General features: G+C 41.8%; 1 protein-coding gene across 2 annotated transcripts in view; it reads left to right on the top strand.

The window, feature by feature from the left end:
* The window catches only part of LOC117259098 (zinc finger protein 385B-like), a 136,175-nt gene that overhangs the window by 50,585 nt on the left and 66,712 nt on the right, over positions 1-18,878 (top strand). The window lies entirely within an intron of this gene.

Here is an 18,878-nt window from a genome sequence, read left to right as displayed (position 1 = left end):
TATGGCATATGTTCTAATTATCGCACACACACCCCTAATCTATACCTATGGATGGAGTTTTCTCAGTTGTCATGGTGATGGACTAGTTGACATGTGAGCACAGTAGCTGTCATGATTCCATCCACTTTGCTGCTGATGAAGAAGAGTGTGTGACATAGCTGAAAGCTCTAGAAAAGGCTTGCGAATAATAAACTTTTATGCATAACTCTGGTTAACTTTTGAGGCTGTGGTGTGCAGTGTTCTTTAATTCAGTACTTTGAAAGTGAATCTTGTTAAGATGAATATGAAATGAGAATGCCTTTGAGCTTTAGCAGACAATCACCATTTTTAATTGACTGTTTGAGGCAAATTAAGACAACTTACGGAGACAGAAAGAGGCCAGGTTGTCCCAGATGAAGGGACATTTTGACTCATCCCAGCAGGAAAAGCAGAGGTGTAACTAATAACATTAATGATGGCTCCATTATATTTAAGTATCCCATTCAGCCATGGCAGTGAGATATGCACAATTATGGATCCCCTGGAAAACACATATTTTACCTCTTACCTGTAGTGCTATTTATCAGTTGAGATTGTTTTGGTGTGAGTTGCCAAAAAGCAAATAGTTCCAGGTCATGATTTCTGAAAATAGACATTGCAGCTGAGTTTTTCAAATGTATTTTTTGGTGGTTTGAGCACCAGAAGCTGAGTGTTATTGAGTTCTTTGTATTCAAGAGAAGGTAGACAACTTTATGGCTGATATCTCCAACACTTGGCAACTCACACCAAAACAATCTAGGCTGATAAATAGCACACAGGTAGGATTTTGGAGTGAACTGCCCCTTTAAATCTCAAACATTGTGACTTTATGTAATAAAGCGGCAGAAAATGACAACGTGCCACTTATTGCTAGAGAGGAACAACATGTAGTCCCTCACCAACATGGATTGTAAGACTCATAAACTGCCTCAAAATGACCACAGTTTAATCAACAACTCTTACAGTCTGAACAAAAACACAACATTATGAGCCTTTTTCAAATTGATATTTACCGCAGGGCTGTTGTGTTGTCAGAGCTTCCGTTATTTTGTCATCCACCGTGTTTTAATCAATGTTTTCCCCACAGAGAGTCTGTTTACAAGTGCTAGAAACATATCCTGCTTTGTCTCTGAGTCTTCTTGTTGTTGGAGTTTAATATCAAGACAATTTGCCCACTGCCTGCTCACAGTATGAGTGAATGTGACGGGGCGGATACAGGGTCTGGCTCGTGGATGTCAGTGGCTAACTATTAATTAGGGATGCACAATATTGTATTTTTTGCTGATATCCAATATGCCGATATATAACAACTTATTTGGCTAATAACGGACACCAATATTGATATATCCACTTTTTTCCCTACCTAATTTTAGTGATCATCAAGTCTCTTCTGTAGTGGAATTAAAAATCATATTATGTATGCATACTCTTATTGTGATGGCCCACCAGCAGATGGAGACATGAAATACAATACTTTTCAATGTATGAAATGTTCATTCATTGTGCAATATAAGAAAGGGCATGCTTGCCCATTCTGATCATGTTCATTTTAAAGCATCAGTGCTGTGGAAATGTTGTGCCCACCCTTTGGTTTTACCCCTAGGTCACCCTGGTGAGTAAGAATTGAGCCGCAAAACTCCTTTAGCATTACTGTTAGCTCTGTTAGCACCTTTTGCAGCATAAGCAAGGCTAGTGGTGCTGACATGGTAAACAATGCTAAAGAAGTGTTGCGGCTCAAAATGAAGTGGTGTACTCACCAGGGCTACCTCAGGGGAGACCAGAGGATGGTTACCATGTTTCTGCAGCAACACAGAATGAGCAGCACCACTAGCTAGCTCCATCCAACCTAGATGGTGCACAGTGCAGGCCAAGGCTAACGTTAGCTAAGCAGTGGAGACCAGAGTGTGGACAGTGGGGACTATGAGTGTGTCTCAAATCACATACTTCTGTTCGTACACTTCAATGTAGTACCCTATGTACTTCATGTGTGGTGCACTAATTTCAGCAGAGTAATGTTGTCTCAAATCACGCACTTTCCGAAAGTGACAACAGCTTTCTTTTGTTTTTTAACCACCTTTTCTTCTGCGTCTTCTTTTCAAACGGCAAATTGCAAACAGACGGTGAAGCATTACCGCCAACATTTGACCGCTATCTCAGCCCACACTTAAACCAAACTTACGCCACAACATCAGTGCTGATTAAAACGTGCTAGGAGTCGTAGCTAGGACCTAGTTAGCTAGCTAGCAAAACTAATGTTAGCTAGCAAGCTAACATTAGCACTCGCATTATTGTTCACAGTACCAAATCATTACAGACTCAACAAACAGTAATGACAGCTTCTATTCGACATTACTATAAAAAACGTATGTAACTTAAATCTGTAAATGCGGCGGTGTTCACTGTAGCCAGCTCAGACTCCTTGTTCTCCCCAGCCATCATGTCAGAAGCTGAAGAGTTTGTGACGTAGTGGAAGCTACGTCACAAAGATGGCGACCGTTTAGGGTGAGATATGTCCATCATTCCATTCTCAACTTTTAGACCGTTTTGAGCGCTCCAGTAAAACACTGCATTTTCCCGTACTATGCATCTTGAACGCACTTAGCGCACTTGTGCACTCAAAATATAAGTGTTTAGTACAGAAGTATGCCATTTGAGACACTGTATGTTTCCACCAGCTGTCTGTCAGCAAATTTAACAGACAATTAATAAAAGACAAGATATTTACAACATTTCACCACCTGTAAATGGATAGCACTTTGAAATGTGGCGCTAAAGCCCACTGAGTCAATGCAGTGCTGGACTAAAAGGAGGGGCCTCTTGTATTCCACCTCATTTTGCTTTTTTTTTTTTTTTTTTTGTTAAATGAAAATTAATTTGTTAATTACTAGTTAATAGGTGTCAGACTATCAAAAGCAACATTAACAGAAGCTGACATCCTGGCTGTTACATTGCTGTGCATATTTTCTGCTGAATAGACAGAAGAGTTTCTGAGTAAATGCTGCATAAAAAAAGCCACCACAACCTGTCAGAAAAACTTTCCAGTAGAAGTTGTGTTGTCTGGTGTTTTTGGCAAAAATAAAATTGGAGAAATAGTCTCTCAACAGATTTGGAAACTGTACCCTGGTACCTAACACACCTTGTTTAGTCAGGTGTTTATGCATTATGACTTGTAGTACACTCTCTCTGTCACGATTTTGCAAATGTTCACATCTGCAAACCATGAGGAGCTGTTATGCATCCAGTATATATTTACTATTCCAGAAGAGCCCCTCGCTATTTCCAAGCATTTTCAGTGCACCTGTTTTGACGAGGGGCCATTAATCACCTTCACTCAGCACCACCTGTGTCACTCTGCCACGCTGACCCGCTTGATCAATCAGCACTGTGAGAAAAAAAGAGCCTCTAATGAACAACTGGCCAATAAGATTGGACATTTTAATGCTGATTTATGAGGCTGTCTCTCTCTGTTGGCTTACCGCACATATTTAGCTGTTCCAATCTAACACAGCGCTCAGAATTAAATTAATAGTATATCCATTGTTTAATTTCTCCCTTACTTCAACCTCATTTTGTTATCATCAGATTATTATTGACTTTTTCCTGTGTCAGATAATAGCCTTTGCAGATCATCACTCATACTTAAAAGTGTGTGACTGATCCAGAGCATCAAAACAGAGCGTGTGTGTGTGTGTGTGTGTGTGTGTGTGTGTGTGTGTGTGTGTGTGTGTGTGTGTGTGTGTGTGCGCGCGCATGTGCATGGTCCCCATGTGTATCTAGTATCTACCTGTTATATTTTTGACTTTTCAGTATCCGGTATGGGGAGCTCTGACGTTAGCTGCAGTAGCTTTTGTGGAAATCTGGGTCAATGGCTGACTTTTGTCTGGTTTTTTGATGCCCAAACAGAAACTTCTCTGAAAATTACCTTCTTTTCTAGTAGGGGAAAATAAGTGATTGCGTATGTGGGGAGACATGGCTGTCTACACCCTCCCCGAGCTTACAGGCAGAGTTACAGACAAGAGCTGTGTGTGAAATCACTCCCTCATCCACTACCTCAGTGCTTCCTACATTGCATGTAATACTGATTTTGGACACAGCTAAGATTTGCTGTGTAAGTCGAAATTAACCGTCCGAAAATGTGAAAAACCAACTAGAATTGAACCGTGGTTTTGGCACAGCCATCCAGCAGTTATAATAAAGACGGACTGATATATCTTTATTTATTTTTGTAATAAAAGTTTTAATCAACTTTTTCAATATACAACATAATGACCAGACAACCCAATGCAACAGTACATCAACTTAAAACAAAAAAATAAGTAATACTGTTCTCTTTTTCACCAAACTGACATCAAAGAATGACGAAGACCGAATGCTGCGTTGCCTCACATTACCTGTATCTCAGCCAAAAAGTTGCACTTGAACACAACACAGAGACTACAGCCGATGGCAAACTAGCACTTATGTCTGCCCCTGTGTGAAAGGAAATAATGCTTCATGCCAGCCGGCAGTGGTAGTCTGTACTTGTCCTTCAAAAAGGGAAACCAGAACACCCAACAGGACAGATTCAAGAAGCTAGTTAGCCAGTTAGCACTTTAACAAAACAACCTGATGTTGAGAGAACAAAGCATATTTACTGTGTGCTAGTGAACAAAAACATAAAGAACTACAAACCACTTCTGCTAAAGAGCTCTATGACCAAATAAAAATAATCTTACCGAATGTAACACCTTTGTTTTGATTTCAACAATCACCGACTTTCAACCGAGAGAGCAGTGTTCAAGTACGATTCTAAAGCCAAACCCTGTTCTTTTTTCCTAAGCCTAACCACTTCCTTTTTTTGCCAAAACCCAACCATGCATGTTTGTTGTTGAAGAAAAAAAAAGGTCAATTCACAGTGTTGTACTGACGTAGTGTGTTTATTTTGAAATAGACTGTATATAAACAGTAAATTTCCTGTGAAAACGGAAGTGTACTTTGAAAGAAGACATGTAACAGGCAGAACTTGACATTTGACAACTTGACACTTGATGTGTCCCAGAATGTTAACAACCAATGCACCCAGGGTAAGTCCATAAGCAAAATGTCAACATGTGACAACGTTGGGGTGAGAATGGGCTCTAGTTTCGCAGACCGGGCGCAGCAGGGGCGCAGCGCACCTGCGCTTCGCCAACTGGGTGTGGCCAGGCGGATTTTGTAAGTTTGGCACACCGTGCGCCTGGTGCAGCTACTCCTCTATCCCACCTCCGTCCCTCCTACCTGCGCAAGTCGGAAAGAGGGAAGAGAGAAGGTGTGGAGTGGGTTTTACACACATCACACCAATCACATGAGCCCCTCTCCTCGCCCTTAAATGCGCCGCGCGAAGGCGTAATGAGAGTTTACTCAATTCGCCATTGCAGAAGAGAGCAGCAGCGTCAGACGGCCAAACTTCTCCCAGGAGGAAACTTGTGTTTTGGTCTGGGAGGTCCAAGCTCACAGTGTACGAATATACGGAACTGCGAGTCGACCTCCACAGGTTGATGATGCAAAGGTAGCCTGGGAGGAGGTCACCACAATTGTAAATCAATGTTGCGTTTCTCTCATGCGCGTGCGCGCACTCTCTCTTTCTCTCTCGCAGTCTCACTCTGTTTCTTTTCTTTTGACTTTTCTAAGATGACAGATGCTGAATATATACTCCCTATCTGATGCTGTGGCTGCTTGTGGTTGGCTGAGAGGGATGTGAACTCATTAGTTTGCAGGCTGTGTTAATCAAATCAGGTGCCAAATGGTGCCAAACAGTGCCAATCTCCTTTGATCTGACATCAGATGTGACGGGACAGTCGATATAGAGATACATTTATGTGCTGATTGCAGATAGTCGCATTGAATAGTGGTTTTGTGGCTATTTATTGCATCGTTAATGTGCCTGATATTCTGGAGGTTTTGGTGATGTGTGCGCACTGTCCGCCGGTCAGCCAAACTTTGGCTTACACCGGCTGTGCTCCCCCTGCGCTGACAGTAGACCTGGTTTCAGCTGGCGAGCTTTTAGCGCACCTTCGGCGAAGCCTTTTGGCATGAAACTGTCACTGCGCCAAGCTGGAGCTGTCGGCACCTCCCCCTGCTGCGCCACCACACCCATCTCAGCGCACCTTGGTCTGCCAAACTACGAAACTGAGCGCGCCTCGGGTTGCGCTGCTCGAAACTAGCTCTGCGCGGGGTTCACCACCCTGCGCCACCTGCGCTGCGCCAGGAAACTAGAGCCCAATGTGTTGGATTCAGATGGTCATAAAAAACCTGTAAAAGTCATGGAATTAGCAAAGGTCATTGAAAGTTTTGGAAAAGTCATGGAATTTTGTTGTGTGTAATTAAATTGTAACAATAGTATTCTGTGATAACTTTATACTTAATGTAACATGACGGCAAATCTGTTTTATGTAGCTGACGATATAAGTAAGCTGTAATCAATATGTGACAATGTTTTGTTCACAATCACTGAAATTATGTTTGAATCTGATGTTTGAAAAACGCCAGGCAGGTGGAGCAAGAGTGGTGGGGAGTGGTGGTGTGTCGTCCTCAAGCTTGGGTCCTCTACCAGAGGCCTGGGAGTTTGAGGGTTCTGTGCAGTATCTTAGCTGTTCCTAGGTCTTCATTCCTCTGGACAGAGACCTCAGATGTTGTAGCTGGAATCTGCTGGAGCCACTCTCCTAGTTTGGGGGTCACACCCCCGAGTGCTCCTATTACCACTGGCACCACTGTTGCCTTTACTCCCCACATCTTTTCTAGCTCCTCTTTCAGCCCTTGGTATTTTTCAAGCTTCCTGATGTTGCTGTTGCTCGGGATTGCTACCTCTATTACCTCTGCCTTCTTCTGTTGTCGATCAACACAATGTCCGGTTGGTTAGCCACCACCAGTTTGTCAGTCTGGGTTTTGCAAATCCCACAGCTGGGTCATTCTCAACCACCTTAGGAGGTGTCTTCCATTATGACCTTGGGACTTCCAGCCCATACTCAGTGCAGATGTTCCTATACACTATGCCAGCCACTTGGTTATGGCATTGGTGTTGGTCCCGAATTGTCTCAGGAGCATCTTTGCACAGCCTGCACCTGGGGTCTTGTCTGGTGTGGTCGACTCCTGCCTCTATCCATCTTGTACTAAGTGCCTGTTCTTGTGTTGCCATGATTAGTGCTACATATATGGAGAAGTTTTGACATTTTGTCTATGAAAATGTGTGGGAACCCTGAAACTAGGGCATCAGATGTTAACAGACAGCCTGACATTGACCAACAGCCTGTCTGTCGGCTTGGTCCCTTATAGGCTTTCTATTCACAGAAGGCATTTCAACATGTCACAGAGGGAAAGGCACAGTTTTTAATGATAAAATTAATAATGGTTGATGTGCTGACTCACCGGCCCCATTTACACCCTGTATTAACATGTGATCCCATTATCTCGTTTTATTCTTTATATCCAGTCTGCACAGTGGCTGTTTTAAGTATACTTTATTTTGTCACTTCCCCCTTGTACAGTAAACACAGTACATACTCAAATCTGCTCAGATTTATGGAAATGGGTCACAGCTTATGTCTGATTGTGGATAGCTGTCGCCCGTCGTTTAGACTGTGTCTGCATATTTATTTGACTGAAGAGATTTATTATCTGAAGAACCATATGAGTGTCTTAAAGTGCCACAACAATCTGAGAAAGTGTGAATGTGACCTCCATTCTGCTCCAGTTTGCTGGCAAGGAGTGATTTGTTCTGTCAGATGAAATGCTGCCCTTAGTGACACATTTCGATGAAACAAGGTGAACATTGTGTAGGAAGTACTTCCCTACCATCATGAACACACTACAGTATTACACATACAACATTTACTCCTCAGTGTACTGCAGACAAATGGGTGTTGACATAATCAGACTGACGGTAGAAGGTATTTGTTTCTGTTTTGTTGTCGGGCGTTTGGTGCACATATTGAGATTCAGACATCAACAGCACTGACAGTGTTTAAACACCCGACCTGCCGCAGGCAACAATGTCAGTGCTATCTCATCCAATAATTGACGGTTAAGATGAGACTCACTCATAGGCAGCTTGTGTCAGTCCCTCAGGGTGAAGAGCCACAGATTGATTTCACACCTGCCATGTTTGAACTGGTTAATGGACCCTCCAGTGTGTGACCTCTTTTGTTAAGGCTGTTGTGGAAATAACAATACAACAACAGCCTGGTATAAAAATAGTAGATGGTTCATTTTGAGCAAAAATGCAACTAGACCACAGATGGAAAAAAATAGCCTGTGAATGGTCCTTTTAAAGACACAGACTGCCTTATATCCTGTACTCCTTTGTCATATTTAAACCTGTAACTTATGTATGTCTCAGTGTTATTACTTAACAATTTCTAACTTCAGTTATTGATATCATTTGGTCTGTAAAATGTCAGCAAATGAAAAATGCCCTTTATACATTACTGGAGATTCAAGGTGACATCTTAAAATATTTTGTTACGTCTGACCAACAGTCCAAAACTCAAAGCAACTAATGTTCATTTTTTGAGAACCTATGACCAGTGTCATTTTTGCTGTAAAAACGATTAATTGATAAAACGATTAATTAATTTTCTGCCAATCCACAAGCAATGAATTATCTCCAACAGGTGGAGCCTGGAGGGGATCATGTGTTTGGTCGTGTGTGTGTGTGTGTGTGTGTGTGTGTGTGTGTGTGTCTGTGTCTGTCTGTCTGTCTGTCTGTCCGCAGCTATTCCCGCAAACTACTAGACCATTCAGCCTAATATTTTGTGTGCATGTTTATGACTGTATGCTCAAAGACCTTTCATGGTTGCAGTGATTCACAGTAGGGTTGTGCCATATCATCTCGTTCACGATAATACCTGTATCATTTTTTAATGATATGAAAAATTCATATCTTGATACTCGCAATATTTTGACTTGTTGACATATTGATGTCATACTGTTACCCACGGCAACAACAAGCATGGCTGAAAGTGACATTATTACCGACTCTGCTGTGGTTCCAAAAAGAGGAGCAGCTTCAGTAGTGTGGAATAAACTGTGGCGCCCTAAATGTTTTATGAACAGCCCCGGACTTCTCAGGCTCTTTTAGCGAGTTACTGCTCAGAGGGAACTCATTCAGCTGCTCCTCCGGCAGCAGCACAGCATCTCTCCCTCTCCTCTCTCGCTGTGAGCACACACACCTGTCACAGGTTACAGCATGATGATTAGAGGAGAAATGGCAGAGCATAAAGGTCCAGGTGGAAAATTAATAATTTGTGTTTAGTTTTTACTGAATATTTGAAGGTATACTGTTAAGGCCTCTACACATGATCAGCTGTAAAACCGCTTTGCGCTGGCTGTCCCATTGTTTGTCTATGGAGAGGGTGGCAACTCCTGTCAAAGCGGCACCGCTACCCTTGGCCGCCCGAGCGGTGCGCTCAGAGTTGAAATTTATTTGAACTTTGACCGCGCCGCTGCACCACACCTGGCTGTGAGCGAAGCGCATTGTTCTTATCATGTGAAGGCCGCTTTAGGTTGACATGTAAACTGTATCACTTATTTTGTTGCAATTCTATGTTCTTGATAACAATTTTTTTTTTTTTTTGTAATTATATCATCAAAAATATCGTTATTGCAAAAATACCCTGAAACGTTGTGATATCATTTTAGGGCCTTATCACCCACTCCTAATTCATGGTTAAAAAATCTAATTTATTGACTGTTTTATACTGTCGCTGACTGTTGACTCCTCACTCCTTTTAATCTGGCAGTAGGGGCAGCAAGTTTTCCAGAAATCTTTGACTTTAAAATACATTTATCCTCATAAATACATCTTAGGCTATCTATATTTCACACAGTGCCTGTTAGTAGGAGAAATCAATCTCTCTGTGCAACTTGCTGCAGCTCCATCAAAAATAGACAAGGAGTGTATTTTTCTAAGTTTTTGGGAAAAGTGCATGGCTAATCGTTCATGGTATATTTGATACCTGAAATAATCATTTCTAACACTTCTGCATATCTATAAATTAAAAAAAAAATATTTGTTTAATCACATCTATATACACACATGCAGGCCAGCCATTAGGAAATTCGCTCAGGGGACAACATTTCTAAAAGTGGCCTCCTTGTTGATATGTGTTTTAAAAATAAAATTACATTTATTAACCATAAATACATGTAACTTGTATTGTCAGTGATTTCAGTCAGTAAGTAAATTGACTGTGTACTTGATCCCAGTTAAGGGTCAACCATAGACCTATTCATGGGCCCCCCTTGACCTTGGGCCAGGGTCATCTGTACCCTTTGATCCCCCTGACGGTGGCCTGCACATGTATGTATTTTGTTTATCACTGGCTGTTTCCTACAACAACAATAAAAACTTAACAAACAGAAACCACCATGGATAAGTGAACTGTTGGATTTCTTTTCCTACGGGGAGCACTAAGAATCCCTTAATGTGGTAGCTGATATCATTTTGTAAAACAACATGACTCATTACAGGATTCAACAACAGTTTTGATACGAGAAACAGCGGCCAAGTTCTGTAAAACCTTTACAAACAAGAAGGAAGATTCCCACATACACAAACACCAGGTTTGTACAGTGCCTCACAAGCCATTCTCCCTGTTGCCTTTTTCAAAGTGGAGGGAAGGAAAGGAGGACGAGCCAAGTCAATTAAGGTGACTGTTAGTATAATTCAGTCTGTGCTGCGATGAAACCAGCCTAATAATACCCATTCCCTCCCCACAGCTGAACTAGCATTCCCTTTATTTAGCCGCATGAAGTGATTGCTCAAATGAAAAGAGATTTTAATAGGGTGCTTCTCACTGGGGGCCTTTTGAAAAGAGAACGGACCAAAGCAGTTTCCACTTCCTACACTCCACGCTAAGCTTCTGGACCACTGTGGAGTCGTCTTAGTTCACGGGCTATGGTTTTCAAATTTTATTAGAATGATATGTGGTTGCGTCATGTATAAAAAGTCACATCAAGTGGCATTTCTGATATGTGTGGATGCTGCAAAGGCACACTCAAGAATAGAGGTAATATAAAGAAAATACATCTACCTGTATGGGGACATAGTGGGACCAGGACTTTTATGGAAAATTTACTGGAACAAAAGATACAAGCCCCTTTTAGACGTGCACCCCTTCATGTTAATCTGCCAGTAATTTAAATGTCCCATATTAGAAAAAGTCATGTTCCGATGTCTTTTTTAATATAAAGCAGGTATTGCTGTTATATAAATATTCTGAATTTATCAAAACGCTCAATTCAAAGAGAAATGCTTACAATCTCAACCCAGTCTCACTCCTGACTCATCTAATGCCAACCATTGGTTAGTGGCCCATTGGCATCAGACACCAACGCACAGAGGCAACCTTTAGCTGTAGTATGAGGCAACCGAGGCAGCTGCATTTGTTGACGTTCTCGGCAGCTCCCGTAGTATAAAGAACAAAAAGGTCCGTTTGGCAGGCAGGAGGGGAGATGGTTTGGCCAAGCAAACTCTGGACTCTTACCCGCGAGCCTGATGTTTATGTCCACTGTCCAATATATTTTAGTGTAATGTTGAAGACGTTTTGGACCTGTGCAGCTACTGTCCATATGTGACAAATTAATAGGAAGTGAAGCTTTTATTGCAAAATGTTCAGTTTGAGAAAATAAAGAAGGACGGCAGAGCAACACAGTTGTTTTACCGTATGTTTGTTCGTTTGCTGGCATTGCTACGAAGCCGACTCAATATGTAAAGCAGTCTCCAGTTGTCAATAAGATGCACCCTTTGTAACCTGTTGGAATGTTTTACAGTGTATATGAATGACATCATCTGACAGGAAGTAAACATGGACCCAAGGACTGTGCAGTTCCAGTGAAACAAACTATAAAGATAGAAAGTGCTGCTTCAGTGCGGTTACAGTCATTCCCCCGGCTGTAATGACGGTGCAGAGACGCCGAGAGAAGAACGAGATTTGGAAGACCCGATAACACTGACCAATCAGAGGAAACTGGGCTTTTTCTGGAGAGTCACGATGGCAGTTTTACTTGGTTGGACCAAGTAACCAGTGGTGGAAAGCACAATTACTATAGTCATGTACTGCACTTTAGCTGAATTTTTTCATTTTATGCTACTTTATACATCTACTTCGCTACATTTCAGAGGAAAATATTACACTTTTTGGTCTTTTAGTTCATGTATCTGGCAGCTCAAACTGAGTCTAACTGGGATCACATTTCCCCTCTAAACTTCTCAGATGATTCATCTGAATAATTGTTTGAGGTCCGATGAGGTTAAATCATCCAATATTTCACAAAAAAGCAGAGATTAAAGAATATTCCAAAAGAAAAAGAATTCTGAAGCAGAACTTTTTTACATTTTTACTTCTGACCACTAGATAAATTTATGATTTCAATCATCATCTTTTATGCTCAAAAACAGTCTGAATAACTCAAACACTGAAAGAGCCTATTTTAAGTTGTGGAGAAGATCTGTGTTCTTAGATCAGTCTGTAAAAACTATTTTGCCTCTGGCGGTGCCACAGGTGTAGATGAGATTAAAAAAACAACAACAGAAAAACCACAGTAACAACCACACCACAGCTCTCTCCACATATTTTCATTGTTCATGCCAGCTTTGCAGACAAATCAGTAAATAGCTCTTAATATAGAGAATTGGCACTGTCGACTCACAGCAAGAGGGTACTGGGTTCGTATCCACTGCCCGCCGGGGCCCTTCTGTATGGAGTTTGCAAGTTCTTCCTGTGTCAGCGTGGGCTGTCCGGCTTCCTCCCACAGTCCAAAGACATGCAGGTTAGGTCAACTGGTCACTCTAATTCCTCATAATCCACTTATGTATGTGTACGAAGAAAAGGCAAAAAATAAATAAATTAACTTTTGTGTTGGATTTCGGAAAGACTGTATGACATTGTGCTAGCTTAGCTAACAAGCTGCTAACTAGCTATTTCTTCAATTCAATTGCCTGTGCTGATTGTCAAGTGAGGTAATATAATTTAAAAGAACTTGTTCATCTACTTTTAACACATCATGAAACTGAGTAATGTTGTTCTGCTAAAATATGGTCACCGTCATTATGACTGGTTCAGCCGTTTATATGTCTTTTAAATTAGATATTTCACAAAATATGGCACGAATCTGAGACGTCCTGTTTCTGTCCCCGTAATGTTCCAAGTGCATATGTTTCTATCAGGTTTCTGTCCATCCGTAAAGAAATGCACTTCCTTGCGTTGGAAACTATAGGCATCATACGTATAGTTTTACGGATCTACGGACACCAGTCACATATGCAAGTGGAAATGAGGTGTCAGTTACCTGTGGGTGTGAATGTAAGCATGAATTGTCTGTCTCTATGTGTCAGCCCTGTGATAGTCTGGTGACCTGTCCACGGTGTACCCTGCCTCTTGCCCAATGACAGCTGGGATAGGCGCCAGCACTGTATAAGGATAAGTGGTTGCAGAAAATGAATGAATGAATGAAAGAATACAGAGTAGGGATGCCAGTTAATCAGTTGAGATCACAAACATTTGCCTTTAATTTCTGCATTTTCCTGCAAGACCCATAAAGTGGCCAACCTGAACGTCACGCCTACACTGTCCTAAGATTGCTCCTCTCCATGCTTGGTGCTGTTTTATCAGGGTATTTATGTCGCCTGGGAGAAGGTGTAGCCTTAAAGGATAAGATCAGGCAGCCAAAGTTTCCTGTGCGTAGTTAACACCACAGATTACATGAACAGGAGTGTAACATCATTGCCTGCAGGTCTAATCTGCAAGATGTACACTGATATGTATCTGTGCCTATTTTTAGATATATATACCCGTGTATACGCACCACTACACCTCTGGCTAAAAATCCAAGTTTCAAAGTAACCTAATGTGACTGTACTTGGATTTCCAGTCTTCTTTGATTTGATTTTTCAAATTGAGACTCTTCAAACACACATCCTGAATCAACCCTGAAAAATAATATTGGTCAGAGAGGTGACCTACAACATTTCCTGCACCGTTTATAACAATCCTCCCGCTGAAAGGGAGAATTAAGCCTTTCTTTTGTCTGGAACAAAGCTTCCCCTCACTAATGGAAAATCTCTAAATTTCTCAAATAGAGCTCCGCTGCAGATTGACTCGGCCTAATGCTTTTCTGAAGGTTAAATTGTTCCTTCTCCGATACACCAACATACATATATCACAAAAATGACTATAAAAGCAACATGTCTGCAGGCGCATATACACACACAGACACACACACACACATGCTGAAACACACTGCGTGAGCTGTGAAATGGGACATTTATCTGCTGGAGTTTTGTGCTGTTTGGCCTCATTTCATACAGCAGAGGCTGCTTAGCAAAAGCAGCCATTTTTAAGATGTCACTTGATCTGTCATCGCCGGCCATTCTGCACAGTCTGAGGGCCTGCAGAAAGAAGTGGAGCTGGAGACAGAGAGACGGAAACACGGGGGTGATGTTGGCTCTTTCACCATTCCTATTTCTTTCTTTTTTTTTGGCTCAGTGGTTGGCAGATATGGCACCAAAAGCCTCAGGGGCTGGTAGCGTTAAAGCAGACGCCTGTTTCACAGTATTCCCAGTGGTTGTGTCATCGGCGGGTCACGGAGGTCTCAGAGGGAGCTGCATCTGGATTTTAGACCCAAATAAAACAAGTAGATAGTACCTTTTTAGTATTGGCAGTGCATTTGGGTTGTGTTTGTGAGAACATCAGTCATCATCCAGTACAGGGATGTCAGTTTGGTTAATTTTCCTTTCGATAGCCCAACACCCATTCCCATAACCTAACTGGTTATTAAACAACACAAAATACAAGAGGACTTCCCTTCCCTTCATTGACTCAGGGAGCCTTTTATTTTATAATCTGTTGGCTTTGCTGACAGCCGGCCGGTTGACTGCATTAACATGTGGAAACATAGTGCCCACAGTACACCCTCCGGTCTCCACTGGTTAGTTAATGTTAGCCCTGGCAGCTCCCTACTTCGCAGTGCTAGGGTTGGCTGGGAGCTAGCTGATGGCACTGTTCATTTGCTGACAATGCCGTCCTAATAGCGGGAAAGTGTTGCTGTGGAAACACGGTGGGCACCCTCTGGTCTTACCCCAGGTAGCCCCAGTGAGTAAACAGCTTCATCTTGAGCAGCAAAACCCCTTAAGCATTGATAACTATGCTAGCACCTCTAGCCATGCTCACACTGCTAACAGAGCTAACAGTGATAACATAGTAACAGTGCTAAACGTGGTTTTCGGTTTGTTAAAATTGAGCCCAGAGGTGGGGAGTAGAATGTTTCCACTGCAACGTTGTTGGGTTCGGATATCATTACTAGTGGTAAGTGCCGAACTTGCGGTGCCGTTAGCTAACTCTATAGATGTATACTAAGAACTAGATAATGTATCCCAAGATGTCACCTATAAATTCCAGTGGAGTTGCTCGCCTGGTGCATACGCCAAAAAAAGTTTCCAGCTTGCGGGTTTACTTCCACCATTTGCGGCCCACTGAATATGCGCAATAGTATTTCTTTCTCTGGCTTTGCCTGCAATTTCCCGCTTGGCTCACAGATTTAACGCTGTGATGATGTCACTGATTTTTAAATAGTTTTTCTTTGCCTAAGTAAGGATTAACAGATATGAAACCTCTGTGGATCAAAAATTCATAATAGAAAGAGTCGTTATTGACCTTGTTTGCAGTTGGATTTGTCCTGTCAACAGTTTTACAGACATCTCTTTTATAATTGTTGTCTATGGGAAAAATACTTTTTGGGCTGCAAGGGATTTTTTCACTGCAATACTGCGGGTGGCCATTGGGAAAAATTGGAGGAAAGGCTGGGCATCTTTCCTGGGGGCCTGGCTTGCTCCCACTTGGGTAAGCTGACAAGGCTTGACAGGGGTCGCTAGCTAGCTTACTCAGAGCTCCTCTGACATCCCTGATTCTGCATATGAGGGAGAGTCATATTGATATTCGAAAACAAACATTAGGAATGCTAGATTCATCTTGGTGGCAAAAGTGTAACTTTCAGAGGTTGAATTTGGATGTTTGGCAAGATAAAAGAAGTGCACATCAGAATGTTTTTGCATTTATTAAGTCTGTTTAGGAAGTGCTGTTAATGTTAAACCTATAATTGTTAAAATATATTGTTAAAAAACATTTTTTTCTAGAGTAAGAGTAAAGTAAAATAGTGATTTCCAAAGGTCTTTCCAACCATACACACCTACACAGTCCATATAGGTAAATAGAGGTATGCACTGGCAGTGTTTAGTGGGTCCACAGCTAGACAAAAGCATGCTGCGTGTTGCCGACGCACAACCGTTATGCTCGAGGCTGTCTCCCTGCACTTTCATTTGAATGCAGCAGCCTGAAATCAAGTGTATAACTGTCAGGCCTTGTCAGTGTTGTGTTTCCACACCACACTTATTCAAGTGGACATGGAGCCAGCAAGGAGCACACAGGGCAGACACAAGCAGCGTGCATGTGTGTGTCTGTATCTGTGTGTGTCTGCGTGTGTTAGCAACACTTGTGTATGACATGTGAGGCCAGGGTTTCAGGGCAGAGACTGTGAGAAATAATTGTGTTTATTTGAAGTGATTATAGTGACTGTGGAATGAATAACAATGCACTGAAGGCCTGCCCTCCCCTGCGGTTCCTACAAGCCTCTGTGTTGCCTCTACAAATATCCAGCTACCTGCTTCTGGAATGAGTTGAGTTTTCAGATGCACTGAAACTCTTCTTCAGCAACTTAAGGCACATAGAAGTGAGTTTTACAGTTAATGTGTACTCTTAATATTTAACAACATGTCCACAGTGAAAATTAACATAAAAGTTTTATCTGAAAGCCATTAGATGCTGTAAGAAATACCCAGATCTTTGTAAGGTGTCCTCATAGAACAGTTCATACGATATCCCACAAAAAATGCCCACACAGTGGTTTGTATCAACACATTCTCACTCCGACCTCATCACATATTGACGTGTTTGGTCATGGACTTTCCACGTCCACATATGACGCACAACGTCTCCTGGGTGCGTAGGTTGTTGACGTTCTGGGACACGTTGTCAAGTTCAGCCTGTTCATGCATTATCGTCTTTCAAGATACACTGCCGTTTTCAGAGGAATTTTAATGTTTGCATAAAGTCTCTTTCAAATAAACACACTACATCAGTACACCACAGCAAAAGCACGTGGCTGTTGGACCCATCCATCACCCTTTCCTGCCCGCCCCACTCGGGCTTTCGCCACCTTAACTTTTGTCCTTGTCAGCACTAGGATATCAGTTTCTTATTATTTATTTATTTTGTCATTTTTGTTTTTGATAGATCAACACCCATCAAGCGATAACTAACCAGTTAAAAAAAAGCAAAATTACGTGAAACACAAGAGGCTTTTTCTTTCAGTCCAGTACTCCATTGATACTCAGTGAGCTCTAGCGCTGCGTTTCAAAGCGCTGTTCATTTAAATGCGGTGAAATTTTAATGTTTTGTGATGTAAATATCTTGTCTTTTATTTTAGTTTTTGTTTGCTTTGGTGACTGACAACCGGCTAGCAGCATTAACGTTCGGAAACAGAGTGCCCACCACCCACCCTCTGGCCTTCAGGTTAGCTAATGTTAGCCTTGGTTCCTCTGCACTTCACACCATTGCAGTTGGGTGCGAGCTAGCTAGTAGCGCGCTCATCCAGAGATTACTGCTGTTAGCATTGCTGCTGAAATATGGTTACCACCCTCCATTGTCCCCCAGATAGCCCCAGTGGGTATGTGGCTCCTTTCTTTTTGAGTTGCAAAACCCCTTTAGCATTGTTTACTATGTTATCACCACTAGCCACGCTGATACTGCTGAGGGTGCTGACAGAGCTAACAGTGTTTGGTTAACAATGCTAAAGGTGGTTTATGACTCAAAATTGAGCCGCTTACTCACCAGAGGAGACCAGAAGGTGGCAACCATGTTTCCACAGCATTGCTGTCGGTGTTACTAGCAGTAAATCCCAAATAGAGTGCTCCAGGGATGAGGTTTTTCTGCAGGCCAGTGTGGGAGTTAACATCACCATGGTTACCTTGTCAAAAAGCCTATGGGATTTTTCCATTGGATTTTTTTGGATTATTGCAAAAAACAGGCTCTGTGGCAAACAAATATTCATGATGCTTACTTTTTTTAGTGGGCAAGATAATCTTCATAAATGAACACCACCTTTGTGATTTTTGAGGCCTAAAAGTAATCACCAAAAGTAAAAAGCTAACGTTAGACTATAAATGAACCTCGCCACAGTCGTATGACTTAACATCCCATCCCACATTATTTAGCCACTCGTTAGTAGCTGCCTTTTTACGACACACATAAAAGCTTAAAAATTCCCAAGTGGGGTATTTACTCACATATTTTATGTCCTAGAACAAAACATGACAGTCTCTTAAGCTTGTGTGAATGACAGACCTTATTTAAGGCATCTAACCAAAAACCAATTAAAAAAAAAACATTGACTTTGAGACGAGGGAACTGGGAGTAGTAAAATGCTAACTCATTTCCAGGTTTTTGACTCATTCCTGGGGCATTCTGTGAGCGGCGCTGCTAATGTTAGCTCCCACCAGACCTGTAGACTGACGTGTAACCACTCCAAAATATTCTCTGTGGTTAACCATTAACATCAATTGTCAGCACCTTAACCCCTGGACCATGAGGGCGCCCTATGTACATTTAGTTTTTATCTGCAAAGTAACTATTAACAAGCTGGAATAGCTGTAAAACTTGATTTAATGGTGTAAAATATCCATATTTATTTTTGAAGTATAATGTAAAAAATGTATTAAAATGATGTACTTAAAAAAATGTACCCCACATAATTTCGCAATGGTAACGCCAAGACCATCACTGTGGTTAACA

Source organism: Epinephelus lanceolatus, chromosome 21 (genome assembly GCF_041903045.1).
Source record: "Epinephelus lanceolatus isolate andai-2023 chromosome 21, ASM4190304v1, whole genome shotgun sequence".
NCBI classification, from domain to species: Eukaryota; Metazoa; Chordata; class Actinopteri; order Perciformes; family Serranidae; genus Epinephelus; species Epinephelus lanceolatus.
Note: the sequence above shows the minus strand (reverse complement) of the source record. Positions and strands in the feature narration are given on the sequence as shown.